The 24,585-nt window shown below is 38.5% G+C and overlaps 1 protein-coding gene across 3 annotated transcripts in view; it reads left to right on the forward strand.

Annotated features, from left to right (window-relative positions):
• The first annotated feature begins 2,804 nt into the window (after positions 1-2,804).
• Positions 2,805-24,585, forward strand: part of LOC133639238 (FERM and PDZ domain-containing protein 1) — a 100,334-nt gene continuing 78,553 nt past the window's right edge. For 2 of the 3 annotated variants that reach the window (XM_062032413.1, XM_062032410.1), the window contains exon 1: positions 2,805-2,949. The gene's annotated coding sequence lies outside the window, so the exon portion shown is untranslated. Of the gene's footprint in view, positions 2,950-7,782; positions 7,926-24,585 lie in introns of those variants that run through there. The other variant, XM_062032412.1, reaches the window with a different exon arrangement.

The raw sequence follows: 24,585 nt of genomic DNA on the forward strand, positions 1-24,585 counted from the left end.
GTTTGTCTAAGTCTAAGTCTAAGAAGATAGATAAAAAGAAGAAACTTATGACTATGGCGTCGGCACGGACTACAATTGCGGACTTATGCAGATCCCAAATACACATCAGCTGGTACCAGAAGGTAAGAAAACTTTGTTTTCTATAATATTGCGAAACAAAACGCCAGGTAATATGTCTGCTAAAAGGTGCCATTTTGCGGTCCTTATACACACACCATAATAACACTCGTATGTTTAATGCGCCGAAAATCCATCAAGCGGTGCGGCTTCATAGCTTACCAAAGTCGTACTAAAACATTTTGACAGATTTTTGCGCACTGTGTGTAATGTTCTATATTCTCAATGGAACATTTAAAGTTTTGGGTGTCTACTGCAATCATATTGCAGTCTACACGTATATTTTATGTATGACTGCCATCTACTGGTCAAACTTATCATCACACCATGTACCAAATAAAATTGCTTCGAGATCAGTAAGCACAACCAGAATTATGCCGTACATTAGGCTCACCGGGTTATAAGGCGCACTGTCGATTTTTGAGAATATGAAAGGATTTTAAGTGCGCCTTATAGTCCGAAAAATATGGTAATAATTAGGGGTTTGGGAAAAAATCGATTCAAATTCGAATTGCGATTCTCACGTTGTGCGATTCAGAATCGATTCTCATTTTTAAAAAATCAATGTATTTATTTATTTATTTTTGTTTTTATTTTATTTTTTTTATTAATCAATCCAACAAAACAATACACAGCAAAACCATAACAATGCAATCCAATTCCAAAACCAAACCCGACCCAGCAACACTCAGAACTGCAATAAACAGAGCAATTGAGAGGAGACACAAACACGACACAGAACCATCCAAAAGTAGTGAAACAAAAATGAATATTATCAACAACAGTATCAATATTAGTTACAATTTCAACAAAGCAGTGATTAAAAATCCCTCATTGACATTATCATTAGACATTTATAAAAAAAAGAAAAAAAAAGGACAATAGTGTCACAGTGGCTTACACTTGCATCGCATCTCATAAGCTTGACAACACACTGTGTCCAATATTTTCACAAAGATAAAATAAGTCATATTTTTGGTTCATTTAATAGTTAAAACAAATTTACATTATTGCAATCAGTTGATAAAACATTGTCCTTTACAATTATAAAAGCTTTTTACAAAAATCTACTACTCTGCTTGCATGTCAGCAGACTGGGGTAGATCCTGCTGAAATCCTATGTATTGAATGAATAGAGAATCCTTTTGAATCGGGAAAATATCGTTTTTGAATTGAGAATCCTGTTGAATCGGAAAAAAATGATTTTGAATCGAATCGTGACCCCAAGAATCGATATTGAATCGAATCGTGGGACACCCAAAGATTTGCAGCCCTAGTAATAATATTTCAATGAAACATCTAAGAGTCATGTATGGAATATATTTTAAAGTGTGATTCTGTAATACACCAAAAGGATCAATTGGAATTGAATAAGTTGAATTCAACGTCAGGTTTGCAACCTCATTTCAAAATCAATCCAAATAATGAAATTGAACTGTAATTTGAGAGACTTTGGTCAGTGTTGTCATCAAACTTTTATGACTCCAAACAAATAATTTTTCCCTACATTGTTCGGCATGCTCTACTAGCCTTCTCTTATGATGAAAACTCTCCAGATTTTCAAAGCAAACTGATCTATCCCGAGAAGCTGAAATTATTTCAATGCCATTCTAGGAAGGGGGGATGTTTTTGTTTCATGACTCACATGAAAGGAAAACAGAGGATCCTCTTTGTCGTCAGCCTTAATTAGCTTCATTATTGCAATATGAATGAACTTGAAATGACAGGCTTACATATACACGCGTTACCATAGAAGTAGCAGGAGTGCCTGTTCTGAGTTGGAGACTCGCACTGTGAGGGAAGTGGTTGTATTTGCAGACGTCTATGTACAGTTGTTAGCCCCCGAGCGCTGACAAACTATTACTCCTTAGATTGATCGATATACAAATCTTGCAAACGCCCTTTTTCACGGCAAAGTTGAGCTGTATCAATTCAAGAGTGAAATGAGCGTAGAAATTTGCGGTGCCTCAAAGCCAACTTAAAACTTCACGTACGCACATTTTTACAGGCCACGGATACCTTGGCAACACATAGAGGTGCCTGTTAGGGCTTTGCAAACTTTTTTTTAACAATGTAAAAATACCATTTCCTTAGTTTACATTATTATTATTGTTTGATTATTATGCATATTGTCTATATATATATATAATAAATCATAGAGCTCTACTGCCCCCTTGTGTCTGTGCCGTCAACTCCCTCCTGCACATATAACACCCCACATATATACACATACCTACATCCATCCATACATATATACACACACCCACACACAGACACAGGCACACACACACACACACACACACACACACACACGACGTAAACCAACAAATCCATACCCAAGCTGGCTGGGCAGCGATCAAGCCCTGGCACCCACTGACCACTGAGAACCAGCCGATCACCCCCCCACAGGTCCGGCCGTGCACCCCCCACACCCCAAGGACAACCCCCGACAAGCCCGCCCCCAGACGACGGCACGACACCGGGCGTGAAGGACGGCGCGGCAGAGTGCAAGGGCAGGCCCTGTATCTTCATCAGGGAAGTTGATGGTGGATAATCCTCTGAAACCCCTTTTTGGTTTGAACTCGTCTTTTATTCATTACATCTCCCAGTACCTCCACCTCCACCATAGCCTGGTCTCTCCAGGCAGGCCTTAATCACACGCCCTAATCAGCTGCAGACTTGCGGCTTTGCCATTACCCACATGGCTTTGCATACATGGCCAAGTTTCAGAGGGAATGCAAAAGTCATAGTACCAAAGGCATAGGTGCAGTAGGTAAAGGGAACTCAGGGTGCCTTTCTACTGGGGTGACCTTAAAAAGTCTGCATGCTGCTGTGAGTAGACTAATACGACACCACATGAGTAGCTCTGAGTAATCATTTGAACATTCTAAACTATTCCAGTCAAGCATTAGCATATAGCTTCTTTGAGTGAGACCAATATACTAAGACTGTTTGAGTCCAAGTGACAACAAACATGAGTAAACATGGCTATCCTTAAAAAAAGAGAGATTTACAGAAACAATTAATTTTACTGTAATCGGGGCCTTGAAGTAGAATTGGGATTGAACGCTGACTTAAAGATAGGTCATTTTCAGCTAACCCTGTACTCAAAAGGTTTATTGTGTTTTTAAACTTAATTTTGCAGCCCATTTCCTTGAATGGAAAACCCTAATTGCGATTTTTCCCTCAAATTGCGATTCAATTTGCAATTTTTATATTTTATATAAAAAAAAATGCATAAAACAGCGAAAATAACCATTGAAGGAAGACATCGTACCTTTCGACTGTCAATCAACATATTCTTGTCTCAAGGTGCCACACATTAAAACAACATGGAACGATTTACTTTAAAAGTATTTGGCTTTATGCAGAGCTATTGTCTAATTCAGAAAAAAAAACATAATGACCAACATTAAAATACATTAGCGAAGTAGGCCAAAGTATTCATTAAAAACAAGGCAGAGGTTTTATTTAACAAGTATATTTAATATTTTTGGCCATTGTAACATTACACACAGTTTGAACAGCAACACCGTGTTTACGAATATAGGAAAATCAAACACTGTAATTTAATAAAGTGATTATTTGGCGTACAAGTAAAGAGCCCATGTACCACTGGTGGTACCCGTACAACTGTTGTAAATCACTGATTCTCAAACCGTGGTACGATACGCAAATTCCATCTAGCGGTACGCCAAAAACTCACTGGATTAAAGCACAGAGTTTTATTTTCCTGTATCCAAACACAGTGTTACTGTTCAAACTGTGTAATTTTACAGTGGCAAAAATATGAAATATACTTGTTAGATAATAAAACGTCTGCCTTTTTTAAATGAATACTTAAGTCTACTACGTTACTGTATTTTCATTGTTGGTCGTTAGTGGTACTTGGAGAGCCAAGTGTTTTCTGAGGTGACACTTGGTGAAACAAATTTGAGAACCTCTGGTCTGGATATGTTAATCCCATATTTAAAAAAGGTAAGTAGTATAATGAAGGTGTTTACATGTATTTTAAAAAGCTGGTTTCTGTCAGGGAGTGTTGGTGACAAACCCCGAGATGCAGAGATGGCAGGTTTGTTGCAGGAAAACATGATTTTAATGTCCAAAGGAAATGCAGGAGAATCAGGAACCAGGAACCAGGCAAACAGCTAATAATACTCCAGCACCGACTGGAGGGCGAGGCGGGTATAAATAGTAGCCTGATTGGCAATTGCCACCAGGTGTGCCAGACTGCCAATCAGGGACAGGTGAGGGAAACAAGCGCTCAGGGAGACGTGCAGGAAAAGGAACACTAAAAAAAGAGCGCTGACAGGAAATAAAACACAAACACAGAGAAAAATCCGAACATAACCAAACTTTCAGTGACAAGCCTGACAGTTTCAACCAAATTCATGCAATAAATGTTATCTTAGTGCATGTAAACATACAGGTGTGTATGGGGCAGCGACATCATAGTCCTTATTTGTAGCTATTTGCTGCGTTGTCCACCCACCCCAAAAACAAATAAAAATAAAAATAAACAAAAACAGAAACAGAAAAGTAACTATAGTACATTGGACATGTACCATAATAATAGTCATGCAAAAGTAACAGTAAAGTGTAGTACAGTATAAATATATCAAAGCACAAACATTAAAAACAGTACCGAGCTATTTCTAAGAATATAAAATAAATGAAAAATTACTGTGTGAAACTAGTACAGTATGGTTTAGCAGGCGATATTATATTTGTGCAGCACTGACACCTTGTGGCCATGACAACACATTACACTTGTGTTGAACAGTTTTGTCTCTAAGAGTAATCCTCTACCTACTTCTTCCACTAGGGGTCGCCACACTCAAATTATTTGTTCGGGCTGTCCTCCCTGAAGCAACGCTCCCTTTTTTTTATTTTAAAGCCAACTACAGCAATACGAGTAAAATACACTAAACACAAAAAATACTCTGTTAAGTTTCAACACACTAATATGAACATTGGTTATTTGGTAAAGCGCATGTGTCAGATTCAACATTAAAACAATGTTGAACATGGATCGTGTTATATACATTTCAACCAGCAGGTGGAGTCAAATGGCAATTATTGTATTCCAACTCACCTCCGTGTCTTGTATCGTATGAACGTCTGTGTGACGACATGACTTCAGTTTAACTTGTCTTCGTTATAAAAGTAACTAGTTGTTCTTTGGAAATGTATCCATTGTCCTTTTAAAGTATAGTATTTTAACTCACCTTCGACGCGGCTGCCTTTCAAAATAAAGGACATCATTTCCGGTTCAAAATCAAATCTTCAAAATATATTACTGTACTGTCACCGTAAATATTCAATTCCTTTAGATTCATATCTTATTCCTCCATAAAATGTGTGGCAATTGGTAATTAAATATAAACAACATTAGTTAGTTTACTGTGTGTGCGTGTGTGTGTGTGTGTGTGTGTGTGTGTGTGTGTATGTACATGTTGGGGGGGCAATTTTTGTATTCCAACTCACTTCCGTGTCTTGTATCTGTAGGAACGTCTGTGTGACAACATGACATTGGTTTAACTTGTTTTCAACTCGTACTTTATAAAAGTTGTTCTTTGGAAATGTATCCATTGTCTTTTTAAAGTAAAGTATTCTAACTAACTCACCTACTAACCAACCTACTAATAAAAGTCTCAATCAATCAATCAATCAAATCAATCAATCGACGCGGCTGCCTTTCAAAATAAAGGACATCATTTCCGGTTCAAAATCAAACCTTCAAAATATGTTACAGTAATATCGCCGTAAATATTCAATCACTTTAGGTTAATATTTTATTTCTCCAAAAAATGTGTGATGATTGGTAATTAAATAAAAACAACCATCTAATGTTGGTTAATCTACTGTGTGTGTGTGTGTGTACATGTTGGTGGGCAATTATTGTATTCCAACTCACTTCCGTGTCTTGTATCGTAGGAACGTCTGTGTGACAACATGACACACTTAATATTATTATCTTTTTTTGTATGTTTTTTTTTTTTTTTTTTTTTAATTTACTATTTAATTTGCTTTGTTTTGTGTGTTTTGTTTTTTCCTCTGTTTGTTATACGTTTTGGCTGGTGTTATTTTTGGAAAATAATTAATACAATTATAAATAAACAAATAAATGAATAAAAACTCGGACGTTATAAAAGTTGTTCTTTGGAAATGTATCCATTGTCTTTTTAAAGTATAGTAATGGACAAGCGATACTAAATGGATGGATGGATATTATAACTCACCTTCGACGCGGCTGCCTTTCAAAATAAAGGGCACCATCATTTCCGGTTCAAAATCAAACCTTCAAAATATGTGACAGTAATATAGCCGTAAATATTCAATCACTTTAGGTTAATATTTTATTTCTCAAAAAAATGTGTGATGATTGGTAATTAAATAAAAACAACCATCTAATGTTAGTTAATCTACTGTGTGTGTGTGTGTGTGTGTGTGTGTGTGTGTGTACATGCTGGTGGGCAATTATTGTATTTCAACTCACTTCCGTGTCTTGTGTCGTAGGAACGTCTGTGTGAACGTCTGTGTGACGACATGACACACTTATTATTATTATGTTTTTTTTGTATGTTGTTTTTTTTATTTTTTTTTATTATTTAATTTGCTTTGTCTTGTGTGTTTTGTTTTTCCATCTGCTTGTTATATGTTTTGGCTGGTGTTATTTTTGGAAAATAATTAATACAATTATAAATAAATAAAAATAAATAAAACAAACTCGGACGTCATAAAAGTTGTTCTTTGGAAATGTATCTATTGTCTTTTTAAAGTATAGTCATGGACAAGCGGTACTAAATGGATGGATGGATATTCTAACATCACCTTCGACGCGGCTGCCTTTCAAAATAAAGGGCATCATCATTTCCGGTTCAAAATCAAACCTTCAAAATATGTTACAGTAATATCGCCGTAAATATTCAATCACTTTAGGTTAATATTTTATTCCTCCAAAAAATGTGTGATAATTGGTAATTAAATAAAAACAACCATCTAATGTTAGTTAATCTACTGTGTGTGTGTGTACATGTTGGTGGGCAATTATTGTATTTGAACTCACTTCCGTGTCTTGTATCGTAGGAACGTCTGTGTGACGACATGACACACTTATTATTATTATCTTTTTTTTGTATGTTTGTTGTTTTTTTATTTTTTTTTTACTATTTAATTTGCTTTGTTTTGTGTGTTTTGTTTTCCCCTCTGCTTGTTATATGTTTTGGCTGGTGTTATTTTTGGAAAATAATTAATAAAATTATAAATAAATTAAAATAAATTAAAAAAACTCGGACGTCATAAAAGTTGTTCTTTGGAAATGTATCTATTGTCTTTTTAAAGTATAGTAATGGACAAGGGGTACTAAATGGATGGATGGATATTCTAACTCACCTTCGACGCGGTTGCCTTTCAAAATAAAGGGCATCATTTCCGGTTCAAAATCAAACCTTCAAAATATATTACGGTAATTTCACCGTAAATATTAATTTCCTTTAGGTTAATATCAATACTTTTTTTTTCTCCATAACATTTGTGACGATTGTTAATTAAAAATAAACAACTAGTTAATGGACTGTGTGTGTATGGACATGATGGGGGGGTTATAACAGTGCACAGTGCGCGCGCTTCTGCATAATGCGCGCTCAGCCACTGTGGGATTTTCTAATCGCTAACAGTCGTCTTTTTTCCCCCTCATAAGGAATACTGACTCCCTTTTTCTTCTTCTTACGAGCACTAAATTCACGTCCGGTGCGTTGAATACCCTCACTCTCTGGATGGGATTAGAGACACGGACCCACGACTCGGTAAGGTCTTTAAGTCTTATACAAAGCTACCCAAAGTGATTAAGAAACCGCAATATATGCCAAATAAATGGCGTGTGCTCCTTTCAATGTCCTGCCTTCTTTTACTGCCAGATCACATGCACAATTACTGTACAAGTCCCAGGACCCACACAGAAGAAATATGATAATAAGATGTCAAATGACCAATAACAACTGGAGCCTATCCCAGATGCACTCAAATGGAAGGCAGAATAAAATTAACATAATAAAATTAATATATTTTTAAGCCTTAAAAAGACATTTTGCTTAAGATGACAAAATAAAAATCAACATACTGTATTTTTCGGACTACAAGTCGCAGTTTTTCTGACTTATACTCAGGAGCGATTTATGTGTGAAATTATTAACACATTACTGTAAAATATCAAATAATATTATTTAGCTCATTCACGTAAGAGACTAGACGTATAAGATTTCATGGGATTTAGCGATTAGGAGTGACAGATTGTTTGGTAAACGTATAGCATATGTTTTATGAGATTGATTGATTGAAACTTTTATTAGTAGATTGCACAGTGAAGTACATATTCCGTACAACTGACCACCCGAATACGTTTTTCAACTTGTTTAAGTCGGGGTCCACTTAAATTGATTCATGATACAGATATATACTATCAAATATATACTAACTTCATAATACAGTCATCACACAAGATAATCATCAGAGTATATACATTGAATTATTTACATTATTTACAATCCGGGGTGTGGGATATGGGGGTTGGGGGGGTGTTAGGTTTGGTTGGTATCAACACTTCAGTCATCAACAATCAGCATCAACAATTGCATCATCAGAGAAATGGACATTGAAACAGTGTAGGACTGACTTGGTAGGATATGTACAGCAAGTAGTGGACATAGAGAGAGAGAGATCAGAAAGTATAAGAAAAAGTGACTACCGTATTTTTCGGAGTATAAGTCGCACCGGAGTATAAGTCGCACCTGCCGAAAATGCATAATAAAGAAGGAAATAAACATATATAAGTCGCACTGGTGTATAAGTCGCATTTTTTGGGGAAATTTATTTGGTAAAAGCCAACACCAAGAATAGACATTTGAAAGGCAATTTAAAATAAATAAAGAATAGTGAACAACAGGCTGAATAAGTGTACGTTATATGAGGCATAAATAACCAACTGAGAAGGTGCCTGGTATGTTAACGTAACATATTATGGTAAGAGTCATTCAAATAACTATAACATATAGAACATGCTATACGTTTACCAAACAATCTGTCAATCCTAATCGCTAAATCCCATGAAATCTTATACGTCTCTTACGTGAATGAGCTACATAATATTATTTGATATTTTACGCTAATGTGTTAATCATTTCACACATAAGTCGCTCCAGAGTATAAGTCGCACCCAAACTATGAAAAAAACTGCGACTTATAGTCCGAAAAATACGGTACATTTGATTATTTACATTTGATTATTTACAATCCGAAGAGGTATTATGTGGAAGGGAGGGTGTTAGTTTAGGGTTGTAGTTGCCTGGAGGTGTTCTTTTAGTGCGGTATTGAAGGAGGATAGAGATGCCCTTTCTTTTACACCTGTTGGGAGTGCATTCCATATTGATGTGGCATAGAAAGAGAATGAGTTAAAACATTTGTTAGTTCGGAATCTAGGTTTAACGTGGTATAGTTATTTGAATGACTCTTACCATAATATGTTACGTTAACATACCAGGCACGTTCTCAGTTGGTTATTTATGCGTCATATAACGTACACTTATTCAGCCCGTTGTTCACTATTCTTTATTTATTTTAAATTGCCTTTCAAAAGTCTATACTTGGTGTTGGGTTTTATCAAATACATTTCCCCCAAAAGTGCGTCTTATACTCCAGTGCGACTTATATATGTTTTTTTCCTTCTTTATTATGCATTTTCGTCCGGTGCGACTTATACTCCGGAGCGACTTATAGTCCGAAAAATGCGGTATGTCTTAAACAGACATCTGTACTTTAGATAAAGCAGGTGTCCTACTTTCGTCACTATGAAAACTGCCTTGACAAGAGAGGTGAGGCTGAAAACTGTATCATGATATGTTGATCGATATTGATCATCATTGATATGTTTTATGAATTAAGGAACATATGGACCAGGGGGTGGAAAAATATAATACCATTTTTTATTTCAAACGAAACCTTCCTCTGATTTCCTTTACTATCAAGAATCAGAGTCAGAATCAGAAATACTTTATTAATCCCTGAGGGGAAATTACAAATTTCAGCACAATCCCATTCAAGATCAGACAAACATTACAGGGAGACAGAATAGGATCGCTGACGGGTCTGCCAACTTCCGGCGCCCCTTACAAAAAAGGTGAGATACAGGTAAACAATCGGTCTAAGCCTGGGCCCCTGGAGAGGGGGTCCAGACTGAAACAACTCATAGCCATAGCATACATCCCTCTTAGATGTGTGTAAGAGAGAAACATCAAAGAACACAAAGGACATAAAAGACATTAAAAGAGCAGAGCTGATGCAACCAGCCTCTTCTACATACAGCTATGAATAAAAAGTAAAAGAAACATATACACTGTGAAAGTAAAGGAAATGTCAACACAACCATGGAGAACACTTAATGTAAACAAAATTATAAAATCACAATAAACACTTAACAATAACCTCTTTAAATTAAGATGCAAAAAAAAGGAATATGTAAGAAATGCTTATTAAAAGAGAGTTGTCCCGATACCAATATTTTGGTACTTTTCTAAATAAAGGGGAACACAAAAATGATAGGCTTTATTTTAACACAAAATCTTTGGGTACATTAAACATTAAATATTAGCTCATTTGGAATTTGATGCCTACAGCATGTTTCAAAAAAGCTGGCACGAGTGGCAAAAAAGACTGATAAAGTTGAGGAATGCTCATCAAACACTTATTTGGAACATCCCACAGGTGAACAGGCAAATTGGGAACAGGTGGGTGCCATGATTGGGTATAAAAGCAGCTTCCATGAAATGCTCAGTCATTCACAAACAAGGATGGGGCGAGGGTCACCACTTTGTCAACAAATGCGTGAGCAAATTGTTGAACAGTTTAAGAAAAACCTTTCTCAACCAGCTATTGCTAGGAATTTAGGGATTTCACCATCTACGGTCAGTAATATCATCAAAGGGTTCAAAGAATCTGGAGAAATCACTGCACGTAAGCAGCTAAGCCCGTGACCTTCAATCCCTCAGGCTGTACTGCATCAACAAGCGACATCAGTGTGTAAAGGATATCACCACATGGGCTCAGGGACACTTCAGAAACCCACTGTCAGTAACTACAGTTGGTCGCTACATCTGTAAGTGCAAGTTAAAACTCTCCTATGCAAGGTGAAAACCGTTTATCAACAACACCCAGATATGCCGTCGGCTTCACTGAGCCTGAGCTCATCTAAGATGGACTGATACAAAGTGGAAAAGTGTTCTGTAGTCTGACGAGTCCACATTTCAAATTGTTTTTGGAAACTGTGGACGTCGTGTCCTCCGGACCAAAGAGGAAAAGAACCATCCGGATTGTTATAGGCGCAAAGTTGAAAAGCCAGCATCTGTGATGGTATGGGGGTGTATTAGTGCCCAAGACATGGGTAACTTACACATCTGTGAAGGCGCCATTATTGCTGAAATGTACATACACGGTTTGGAGCAATATATGTTGCCATCCAAGCAACGTTACCATGGACGCCCCTGCTTATTTCAGCAAGACAATGCCAAGCCACGTGTTACATCAACGTGGCTTCATAGTAAAAGAGTGCAGGTACTAGACTGGCCTGCCTGTAGTCCAGACCTGTCTCCCATTGAAAATGTGTGGCGCATTATGAAGCCTAAAATACCACAATGGAGACCCCCGGACTGTTGAACAACTTAAGCTGTACATCAAGCAAGAATGGGAAACAATTTCACCTGAGAAGCTTAAAAAATGTGTCTCCTCAGTTCCCAAACGTTTACTAAGTGTTGTTAAAAGGAAAGGCCATGTAACACAGTGGTGAACATGCCCTTTCCCCACTACTTTGGAACGTGTTGCAGCCATGAAATTCTAAGTTAATTATTATGTGCAAAAAAAATAAATAAAGTTTATGAGTTTGAACATCAAATATGTTGTCTTTGTAGTGCATTCAACTGAATATGGGTTGAAAAGGATTTGCAAATCATTGTATTCCGTTTATATTTACATCTAACACAATTTCCCAACTCATATGGAAACGGGGTTTGTACATAAAACTGCAGAATGCGGGATTTACAATATTAACTATAAACAATAAAACACTTAATATTGAGAATTTATAAACGTTGCTCCTCTACTGCAAACCACCTCTTTGATCGACATTTTTTTTTATAATCGAGCAAGCTCAACAAAGATGCAAGAAAAACGGCGCAGCATAATAGCACAGGGTAAAAAACATCCACATATTCAACATAATATCACTGTTCTGCAGAAGCTTGCTGTAGAAATCTGCCTTTGTTTGACACTCGCTGCTCCGTAAAAAAAAAAAACCCCGCCCACTCTGCCCGGTTTGTGCCCGGTCTGCATGGAGCAGAGCTTTGTATGTCACTCAAATGTGCAGATTCTAACCATTGGAATAATTTCTATAGTCACTTTTAGGGCTACAACTAACGATTAATTTGATAATCGATTAATCTGTCGATTATTAATTGATTAATAATCGGATAAAAGAGACAACCTACATTTCTATCCTTTCCAGTATTTTATTGAAAAAAAACAGCATACTGGCACCATACTTATTTTGATTATTGTTTCTCAGCTGTTTGTACATGTTGCAGTTTATAAATAAAGGTTTATAAAAAAATAAAATAAAAATAATAATAAAAAACATTGCCTCTGCGCATGCGCATAGCATAGATCCAACAAATCGATGACTAAATTAATTGTCAACTATTTTTATAATCGATTCTAATCGATTTAATCGATTAGTTGTTGCAGCCCTAGTCGCGTTGAATTGCTAATGATGTAGGATCATGCCCAGTATAATGCTTTTTTGTACGCTGTTTTGCCAGACCCGTGTCACATGACTTCAAACTTGACACCTCATTCGCTTGATCAATTGCTTCAGTCTTAATTGAGCGGAAGTGAGTCTTGCTTTTTAAAGCAGCACATTTTTTCAAAACTTAATTTTTTTACGCAGGATTTTTATTCACTGATTTTTTTTTACACTGAATTTTCATGCACGGAATATTTGTTGTGGCTTTTGCAATCATGCTGTACCTGAAAGATGTTGGTGTGTGGCTTTATGTTATTGTCTTTTGGCGTTTGCATTTGTTGTGTGACCTTTCTCGGGCACCATATGTTTTGATGACTGATGGCGCTACAGATGGGCAGACAGACTTGAATAACATTTAAGGGCCTGGGGACAGCGTGGCGAAGTTGGTAGAGTGGCCGTGCCAGCAATCGGAGGGTTGTTGGTTATTGGGGTTCAATCCCCACCTTCTACCATCCTAGTCACGTCCGTTGTGTCCTTGGGCAAGACACTTCACCCTTGCTCCTGATGGCTGCTGGTTAGCGCCTTGCATGGCAGCTCCCGCCATCAGTGTGTGAATGTGTGTGTGAATGGGTGAATGTGGAAATACTGTCAAAGCGCTTTGAGTACCTTGAAGGTAGAAAAGCGCTATACAAGTATAACCCATTTATCATTTATTAATAAAAGTGCTCAATGTTACGACCTGTTAGACCAGGCCATTCTTTGTTTTAGTTTGTGGGTGTTTTATCTGGGTTTTTTGCTTCACTTCCTGTTTTACGCTCTTTCTTTCTGAGCCCCTCCTCACCTGCGGCTTGTTTGCATTGATTGTCTCACCGGGCGATGCAGGGCTTTTTAAGGCAGTCTCTTTTCTTTGTTGGTCATGGGATCATTCCAAATGTTTGGCGTTTTTGGTGTTCAGAGGAACTTTCACGGATTGTGGAAATTTCTGACTTCTTGTTTTGCATTTCTTTCGGGTTAGCTCTCGTTAGTTTTTTTCCCCGCACAGTTTTCCTGTGCGTGCTTTGTGCATAAGCCTGTTGCACTCTACCTTGGACTTTTGGACCTTTTGACATTAAATACCCACTTGCCTGCACATTGCCTGCTGTCTCCTGCTTTTTTGGGATCACAACCTCCTAGGGGTGTAACGGTACGTGTGTTTGTATTGAACCGTTTCGGTACGGGGGTTTCGGTTCGGTTCGGAGGTGTACCGAACGAGTTTCCACACGGACATATTAAGTAGCGTACCGCACGTTGTGTAAACAATACACACCGAGGCAGAACACACGGCATGCTAGCAACGACCGGGCTACGACAACATGTAAAAGCCAGAAATGGAAGACCCTCCTGCCTTGTTAAGATCTCCCGTTTGGGAACACTTCGGTGCGATACAACAATGGAGGACGGAGGTTTGCCGACATTGTTCAGCAGCAGCAGGTATGCTTCTGCCAACATGTCAAAGATGCTAACCCATTTGAAGCGTCACCACCGCATTCAAGCAGCCTCTCCTCTGTGATTCAGGCAGGGCTAAAGCAATAACAAATGTTTTTATAGCAGCAGATTTAAGTCCATATTGCATTAAAAACTAGATTTTGACCCACTTCTATGGTGGAAGAACAATGAGCCCATATATCCTCTTAAGTTAGCCAGGCTGGGGGGGGGGGGGGGGGGGGGAGAGAAAAGTTAATCTGAGGCTGAGTTGACTTGAAACTGTTTAATGTTGCACTTTTTATATGTAGAAGAAAAGTTTTGTCATTTTATTTAATCTGAGCAACAACTAGAGGCAGTTTAATGTTGATTAACGTGGACCCCGACTTAAACAAGTTGAAAAACTTATTTGGGTGTTACCATTTAGTGGTCAATTGTACGGAATATGTACTGTACTATGCAATCTACTAATAAAAGTTTCAATCAATCAATCAAAAAAAAAACTTTATATGTAGAAAGGTTTTGTTAAGAAACCATTCTGAGCCTTATCTTATTTAGTTTTTATTTTACATATGTTGACCACATTAACCCTGGCAATGGACCCTGTGTGTATATGTATGTTATTGTCATGTTGAAAGGATGAAGCCATTGTTTACAAATTTGGTAAATAAATAACCAAAACATTTATATTTTGTTGTTTTCTTACTGTACCGAAAATGAACCGAACCGTGACCTCTAAACCGAGGTACGTACCGAACCGAAATTTTTTGTACCGTTACACCCCTACAACCTCCACAATAATAAGTATTCCTAACAGTTAAACTTCATATAAAGTCTGCCGTTCTTAAATCCAATGTTTTCTTTTTTCTAGTATCGATACAAATTGATTGATTGCCTTTTAAAACGATGTTAGATCGATACATATCTCCCCAAAGGCCAACAGATGGATGTAGTTGAATCGTAGGACTATAAATCGATAGATTGAGGTAGTGGATTAATTGTTATACCCCTATTCATTTATGAAGCAGATCTCCAGTCAAATAGTGTTGTTATAGTCTTGGACATCCTACCCTGTAGTGTGAACGTGGCTATGGAATCTGATTACGTACTAGAAGCTAGGCAGATAAGGCAAAGTGACAGCAGCCAAGGCAAAACAAACAGAAGCCAGAAAAGTCGAGCGGCAAAGAGTTTGACAAGGTAGCGATCCTGATCAGATACTGATCAGTATCAGTATCTGGTATCAATTGGCTTAGCCTTTAGCAGATTGTTGTGAAGCTTTTGTTGTTCGGAATAATCTATTGATATTTTACAAAATATTTGTAATTCTCATGGTAGTAAAAATTTGGGACAAAGTGTGTTCCTTGGCAGCTCAATACGAAACACGTAGGTTTGTTACTAAACAATTCTGTTTTTCAAGGGAAGGTTGGCAACACGATACATAACATTTGAACAGTTTTTTAATGCTATCCATAGACATTTGGATATAGAGCTAAAGTAGCAACCTTTAAAGGGAAATTGCACTTTTTTGGAATTTTGCCAATTGTTCACAATCATAATAAGAGACAAGAACACACATGTCTTTTTTGATAGGATTCTAACGGGAGTCACCATTGTAGCTTTCAAAAACCTTCCATCAACGTTTAATATACACACTGCAAGTGTATATATATATATATATATATGAGCTTCAAGAGGTCGTCACCTGAAATGGTTTTCACTTCACAGGTGTGCTTGAAGCTCATCGAGAGAATGACAAGAGTGTGCAAAACAGTAATCAGAGCAAAGGGTGGCTACTTTGAAGAAACTAGAACATATATATATATATATATATATATATATATATATATATATATATATATATATATATATATATATATATATATATATATATATATATATATATATATATAATGTAGTAACAGACACATTCATAACAATAAGTAATATGTTCAATATTTACCGTATTTTGGTAATTTTAAGCATTAACGTATTTATTCGGCGCATTTATTTTCTTGCCCATAGTAACGCACTTTGACTGTGTTCCTACTTCTTGAAACAAATGTGTGTTTCGATCATGGCAGACTTTGTAATAGACGACAAAGTTGGCTTTTTTTGGACAAATGACGATTCACAACCTTATATTTTAGAAACTGAATATACAAAAGATGACCTGCTGGTTATGGAATTTTAGCGAGCCCAAAGAGAGGGTGAAACGTTGGACGGAAGCCGAGAGGGTCAGGATCGGCGTGATTTGGTCACGGTGTAAATGTGGCTCTTAAAGTCATGTTATGCTGACAGAAATGGAGTGCATACCCAAAATCAACACGACAAAAACAACCATTGCCAGCCGGACCAAACAGACAAATGTCTAACGAGTAAGTCAGTATAATATTGATCATGATACATGCAGCACGTCGTGCTTGTTGTTATTACATCTAACTCGGGAGGCATTGCAGAGGCATTTTTCAAAACAGTCTTCCTTTCTTCATACATCCTCTAAACGAGCCCTTTGGAATTCGCCCAATGTCAACGGATATCCCAATACGGTAGAGATTTGCCCGAAGAGCTTTTGCGCCAGTCCACCATTGTAGTCAATAAGTTCCTTCTTTTTCTCTATCCTCTTGTTGTGGGGCAACTGGCTCATACATGCACATGCACAAACGTATAGTTCAAACTTTTATCTGTCAGTAGACTCAATATGAAAGCACTGAAAACCACAACATGGCTAACAGGGAGAACACATAGTCGAAGTGGAGGCACATAAATAAGACTGCCCACAAAACGTCGGAGACAGTGAGAAAGTGGCTGCAAAACATAATTTATGCAACATTTTGACTAAAGAACCACCATTACATGTTATGTAGACCATAAGGAAGTGATTTAAATGTAAAACAATATCATATTATGACCCCTTTTAAAGGGCTCTTATTTTGCAAAACCAAATGTTCATACCTGTTGGCTTCTGTTGTTGTCTATTTGAGATCGTCATGAGTAAATAAATACATTTGAAATCAAACCGTAGAGGCACAGGGGAGATATTTATAAAACAGGCTTGCCTTCTACCAAACATGCACCAAATGAGCTGTTTGGAATTTGAGATTTATGTGACATATTTTCATACTTGCCAACCCTCCCGTTTTTAGCGGGAGAATCAGCAGAATTCAGCGCCTCTCCCGACAACCTCCCGGCAGAGATTTTCTCCCGACAAACTCCCGGTATTCAGCCGGAGCTGGAGGCCACGCCTCCTCCAGCTCAATGTGGACCTGAGTGGGGACAGCCGTTCTCACGTCCGCTTTCCCACAATATAAACAGCTTACCTGCCCAATGACGTCATAACATCTACGGCTTTTAGAGAGTAGAGTGCACAACAAGGAGAGAGAGTTCTTGGTTCCTTATGTGGGTTTATTGTTAGGCAGTTTCATCAACGTCCTCCCAGCGCGGTAACAACACACAACAACACACGTCACGTTTAGTCTACCGTAAAGGAGTTTGTCAGCAGTAAACAGCAATGTTGTGACACTCTTAAACAGGACAATACTGCCATCTACTGGATAGCCTGCAGAACACTGAAATTCAAGTATTTTATTTATATGTATAATAAAATTTAAAAAAAAAATATATATATATATATATATATATATATATATATATATATATATATATATTATATATATATATATATATAGCTAGAATTCACTGAAAGTCAAGTATTTCATACATATATATATATATATATATATATATATATATATATATATATATATATATATGAAATACTTGATTTGGTGAATTCTAGCTGTAAATATACTCTCCTCTTAACCACGCCCTTAGCCACGCCCCAACCACGCCCCCCGCCCCAAACACGCCCACCCCGACCACGCCGCCCACCCCCCCACCCCCACCTCCCGATATCGGAGGTCTCAAGGTTGGCAAGTATGCATATTTTGCCTTAGATTTGTCATGGGTATCTCCATATATGGTAGAGGTTTACCCGAAGAGCGTTGTACGAGTCCGCCATTTTATTCAGTTGTGGTGCAAAATTATAGCCAATAAGTTATATTAAAAAAAAAAAAAGTAGACCTCTGATACGGAAGTGCTTAAGACTACAACACGGAGAAGACACAGTCGAAGGGACGTTGGTACGTAAATAAAACAACCCACAAAGCACTGCATCCTGAAGAGACAGTCAGAAAGTGGCTTGAGGATAGTCTGTAAAACATGATCTATGCAAAAGACGAAAGAACCACCATTACATGTTATGTAAACCACAAAGAAAAAGTTTGAAATATAGAAATAAAATCATAGTATGAGACCTTTAAAAGGTTTATGACGGATTGTGCCAAAAAGAAAAACATTATCAGGAAGGTAATCTTATCAGTCTGGATGGCTTACTGCAGGCAAACAATTTAACAACTTGATGAACAATTGATGACAACACACATAAATTAGTCAAGGCCAGATCAATAGATTCAAGCATCTGTGTAAATGACTGAGAGACACAGTAATCACAAGTCATGCAATTTAGGACAAGGTCAGTCTGAATATTTTGCTGCATCATGTCCCCATGAACCTGATGACCTGTATTGTTGCCGTTTCATCAGTCTGCACGTGTACAGGATATATGCTGTGAGATGTGTATGGCTTTATTTACACATGGCCATGTGGAATGAAATACAAGGCCGACTAACTCCTCTACCAATTTATTATGCTATTTTTAGCCACAGATACATGTTTAATGCAACTGCATTTGTCAAGTTTAACACCAGATGATGGCTCAGGGTGTCTATCACTGTTTGCCCAACCCAGCATGTGAAATTGTCATCATACTAGGGTTGTCTCGATACAATATTTTGGTACCTGTACCGGTACCAAATCTATTTTGATACTTTTCTAAATAAAGGGTACCACAAAAAAACTGCATTATCGGCTTTATTTTAACAAAAATTCTTAGGGTACATTAAACATATGTTTCTTATTGCAATCGAAGAACAATTTTGTCCTTAAATAAAATAGTGAACATACTAGACAACTTGTCTTTTAGTAGTAAGTAAACACACAAAGGCTCCTAATTTGTCTGCTGACATATGCAGTAACATATTGTGTCATTTTCTATTGTATTATAGAATAATATTGTAGTAGAAATGAATTCTTAATCTACTTGTTCATTTACTGTTAATATTTGGTTACTTTCCATTTCAACATGTTCTATCTACACTTCTGCTAAAATGTAATAATCACTTATTCTTCTGTTGTTTGGATACTTTACATTAGTTTTGGATGATACCACAAATTCAGGTATCGATCCGATACCAAGTAGTTACAGGATCATACATTGGTCATAATTTAAGTTCTCACGTGTCTATGGACGTATTTCCTGAGCTTATGAATATAATATGAAATGAACAAAAAAAAAAAAGAGATTTTGAGACGACAAAAAATATTGATGTAATCATAGTAGTATCAACTAGATACGCTGTTGTACTTGATATCGTTACAGTGGATGTCAGGTGTAGATCCACCCGTGGCATTTCTTTACATTGTGACGCCGGTGAGCTACGGTGTGTAGTGAAGCATGTTTAGCTATTCCTCGTCCTGCAGGGATGATACTTTTATTTGTCGCCATGGAGGCGAGGATTAGTGATTTAGAAGTAGCTAAAACACTGCCGATTGCGGATGGAAATTAGCCGCTAACTAGCTAACCATGTCTTAAAGCATCTCTTACTGAGGGCGTTTCAGTGTTATAACTTCACCTTTATCTTTAGTTTTTAAGCCAAAATGCATCCATTCTCCGTTTTCTGTCCACACACTGTGTCTGCTTGAAAACGCTCTGACGAAGGCCACGTGCCGAAACGCGTAAGCGTTCCTCTTTTTTGATGTGAGCAATAAATCAAGTGAAATGTGAGTATTTTGTCCTACTAGTCTTAATTTTGGGATGTGCTACCTTTTCAAACATTTTTGAAACATTTACTGGATTACTTTTTTTTTGGGTTTGGCACTCCATCTTGAATCACATTGAGAAGCGCAATCTCCTTTTTGAATCTGCTTGTAAGTACTTTGTGATTGTGCGCTGCCGAACATGCTACTCTGCTCATAAAACCATCAATGTCACGACGTGACGACAACGCGATGTCTTGCCTGTAAAAAAAAAAAATATGGCGAACCGGTACTTTTTGAACAGAGTATAGTACCGTTTTTGATTCATTAGTACCGCAATACTATACTAGTACCAGTATGCCCTACAACCCTACATCATACAAATGCAGACATTCAAATATGCAGACTTAGCATAAATACTCATAAAGAGAAATAGTTGGTCATGTTAGTTTTTACTGATGGATAAAAATATCCGTTGCAAATGCAAAATGAGATGGAGTGGTTGGTCTTGGTTTGTTTGAGTCAATGTGTGTTGCACAATATGGTACTTCTTGCTTCTTCCTTTCTGTGTGGAGTTTGCTTGGTTTGTCTGTGGCTGTATCTATGTTAGGTATTGTCTTTCACAAATTAAAACCAAAATGTATGTTTTTTTCTTTTTTCCTGTCTTTCTTCGGGACGCTATGATGATGTCGCTATCATATCTGGACCCCTCATTCTTTGGAGGGGATTAGAGGAGAGTCTTGCGTGTCCCTATTTTTAGCGCTGGGATATTTTTATATGAAGAATAATTTTCACAAAACTATAATCTCACAGCGACCAGTATGCATAATGCGTATACACATTTTGATTGATCCATACATCTATCTTCATAAGCAGAGAAGCCCAGACTTACCTCTCCCCCAGCTGCTTCGACCAGCTCTTCTCGAGGGGGATCCGGAAGTGGTCCAAGGCCAGCTGGGAGACATAGTCTCTTTACAGTGTCCTAGGTTTTCCTTGTGGTCTCCTACCGGTCTAATGCGTCCTAAACATCTCCGCATGGAGGCGGTCAGGGGTATTTTGACCAGATACCCGAACCACTTCATCAGGCTCCTCTCGATGTGGAGGAGCAATGGCTTTACTCTGAGCTCCTCTCCAAAACTGAGCTTCTCACCCTATCTCTAAGGGAAAGCCCCGCCACCTGACGTAGGAAACTAATTTTGGTCGCTTGTACTCGTAATCTTGTCCTTTCGGTCATAACCCAAAGCTCTGTGGAATGCGCTCCCAACAGGTATAAAAGAAAGGGCATCTCTATCCTCCTTCAAAACCGCAATAAAAGTTCACCTCCAGGCAGCTACAACCCTAAACTAACACCCTCCCCGGATTGCTAATAATCTAATGTAAACAATCAAATGTAGATACTTTTTCTTTTTCTTATGCCTTCTGATCTCTCTCTCTCTCTCTCTCTCTCTCTCTCTCTCTCTCTCTCTCTCTCTCTCTCTCTCTCTCTCTCTCTATGTCCACTACTTGATGTCCATACCCCCCCCCCCTCCACACCCCTGATGATTGTAAATAATGTAAATAATTCAATGTGATTATCTTGTGTGATGACTGTATTATGATGATAGTATATATGATAGTATATATCTGTATCATGAATCAATTTAAGTGGACCCCGACTTAAACAAGTTGAAAAACTTATTCATGTGTTACCATTTAGTGGTCAATTGTACGGAATATGTACTTCACTGTGCAACCTACTAATAAAAGTCTCAATCAATCAATCAAAAATTGACCATAGGTGAGGATGGGGACGTAGATTGGCCGGTAAATTGAGAGCTTTGCCTTCCAGCTTAGCTCCTTTTTCAACACGACAGACCAATGCAGGGTCCGCATTACTGCAGACGCCTGTCGATCACATGATCCACTCTTCGCTCACTCTTGAACAAGACCAAGAGGTACTTGAACTACTCCACTTGGGGCAGGCTCTCCTCCCCGACCTTGGAATTGCACTCCAACCTTTTCCGGGCGAGAAACATGGACTCGGACTTGGAAGTGCTGATTTTCATCTCAGTCGCTTCACACTCAGCTGCGAACCGATCCAGTGAGAGATACAAATCCTGGCCAGGTGAAGCCAGCAAAGGACCACATCATCCACAAAAAGCAGAGACCTAATCCTGCAGCCACCAAACCTGATCCCCTCAACGCCCAGACTGCACCGAGCTATTCTGTACATAAAAGTTGTAAACGGAATCGGTGACAAAGGTCAGCCCTGGCAGAGTCCAACCCTCACTGGAAACGGGTCCGACTCACTGCTAACAATGGGTCCCAAGCTCTGACACTGATCATACAGGGAGAACACCGCCATAATCAGGCATTCCGATACCCCATACTCTCTGAGCACTATCCACAAGACTTCCTGAGGGACACGGTCAAATGCCTTTTCCAAGTCCACAAAACACATGCAGACTGGTTAAGCAAACTCCCATGAACCCTCAAGGATCCTGCCGAGAGTATAAAGTTGGTCCACAGTTCCACGACCAGGATGAAAACCACACTGGAGGGAGGGACACAGTTGCAGCGTTTATTTTTTTCCATCGTGCTTCTGTTTCGCTATGTACATCCATTTTCTTCTTCACTTTATTCCTGATGCCCATCCAATCATTATTATTCTTTCTTTAGCCTGTGAGCTATTGTCTTTAGTTGGAGAAAGAAGCACCACCTACTGAGTCCTCATTGGGCAGCGCTTGCCGTTCTCAGTCACATGGCTACTTTCAATATGATTTGCGAATTTACACTGTGTTCCAAAGGGGGAAAAAATCAGTCTAAGCCTGGGTCCTGGGTCCTAACACCAAATAAATAAAAATATTTTTGATTGAAATAACTTTTGATCAAACAGGCTGAGTTACATGTTAAGTTAGGACCCCTTGCTTGATATCACCCTTGCATCCATTGAATTTGTGAGTTGTTGGACAGTTTCAGCTTTAATTTCTTTGCAGGAACTTAGAATAGCGTCCCAGAGCTGCTGCTCGGATATGAACTGTCTCCCACCCTCATAGATCTTTTGCTTGATGATGGCCCAGAGGTTCTCAATAGGGTTGAGGTCAGGACAGGATGGTGGCCACACCATCAGTTTCTCTCCTCTTATGCCCATAGCAGCCAGTGACTCAGTGGTGTTATTTGCAGCATGAGATGGGGCATTGTCATACATGAAGATGTCGGAAGGTACGGTTCTTCTTTTTGTACCATGAAAGAAAGTGGTCAGTCAGAAACTCTACATACTTTGCAGGGGTCATTTTCACACCCTCAGGGACCCTAAAGGGACCTACCAGCTCTCTCCACACGATTCCAGCCCAAAACATGACACCCTCACCCCCCTGCTGCCATCCCAGCCTTGTTGGGACATTGTGGCCATTCACCAACCATCCACTGCTCCAGCCATCTGGGCCATCTAGGGTTGCACGGCACTCGTCAGTAAAAAGAACTGTTTGAAAATTAGTCTTCATGTATTCCTGAGCCCACTGCAACCGTTTCTGCTTGTGAGCATTGTTTAGGGGTGGCTGAATATTAGCTTTAAGCACACTTGCAAACATCTTGAGGATCCTACACCTTAGTAATACCTCTTGGCTGCTTTGCAATGGCCTTTTAGCAGCTTCTCTCTTAATCCCATGAAGTTGACTGGCAGGGACTTTTTTTAAATTTTGCCTTTATCTGCACAAACTCGCCTGTGCTCTGAATTAGCAACATATTTCTTGACAGTTCGATGATAACTCATAAGTTTTTTGGAAATATCCAATGTTTTCATACCCCGAGCAAGGCAGTGTACTATCTTACGCTTTTTAGCAGCTTTTCTCACTGGCACTCATCGAGGGCGGACGCTCCCCTTTCCTCTCCCTTATCTCTCCTGCTTGCTGGGCCGCCTTAGGAGCCCAGTCTAGATTGTATTTTTTTTACTCATCCTTCCCCAGCGTTTACCTTTTTGCCATCTTTTACGGGGCGCCTTGTGGCGACCCATCAGCGTTCCTGCTCTGTAACCTTGTGCACTGTTTGTTTGTCTAATCTTGAACGGGTTTGTGCTGAAAACAAAGTTTTGTTGTACTTGTGCAATGACAATAAAGACCTACCTTAAGAACTACCTTAAGAACAGAGAGATCGTTTTTCTTCCCCATATCGCTTGAAACCTGTAACCTGACTCTCGCCAAATCCTTGTAGTTCGCTGAGCTCCACACAAGGGTATGGGCTCGAGGGCATTGCAAACTCCTTCACGATAGCAAAAAATAATGAACCAATCAGGATCGCCGGGCGAGATTTCATAGATGTGACGTAGCGCCGAAGCGACTGTTTAAATCAAACAACAATGGCACGCAGCG

Source organism: Entelurus aequoreus, linkage group LG22, assembly GCF_033978785.1.
Source record: "Entelurus aequoreus isolate RoL-2023_Sb linkage group LG22, RoL_Eaeq_v1.1, whole genome shotgun sequence".
NCBI lineage: Eukaryota > Metazoa > Chordata > Actinopteri > Syngnathiformes > Syngnathidae > Entelurus > Entelurus aequoreus.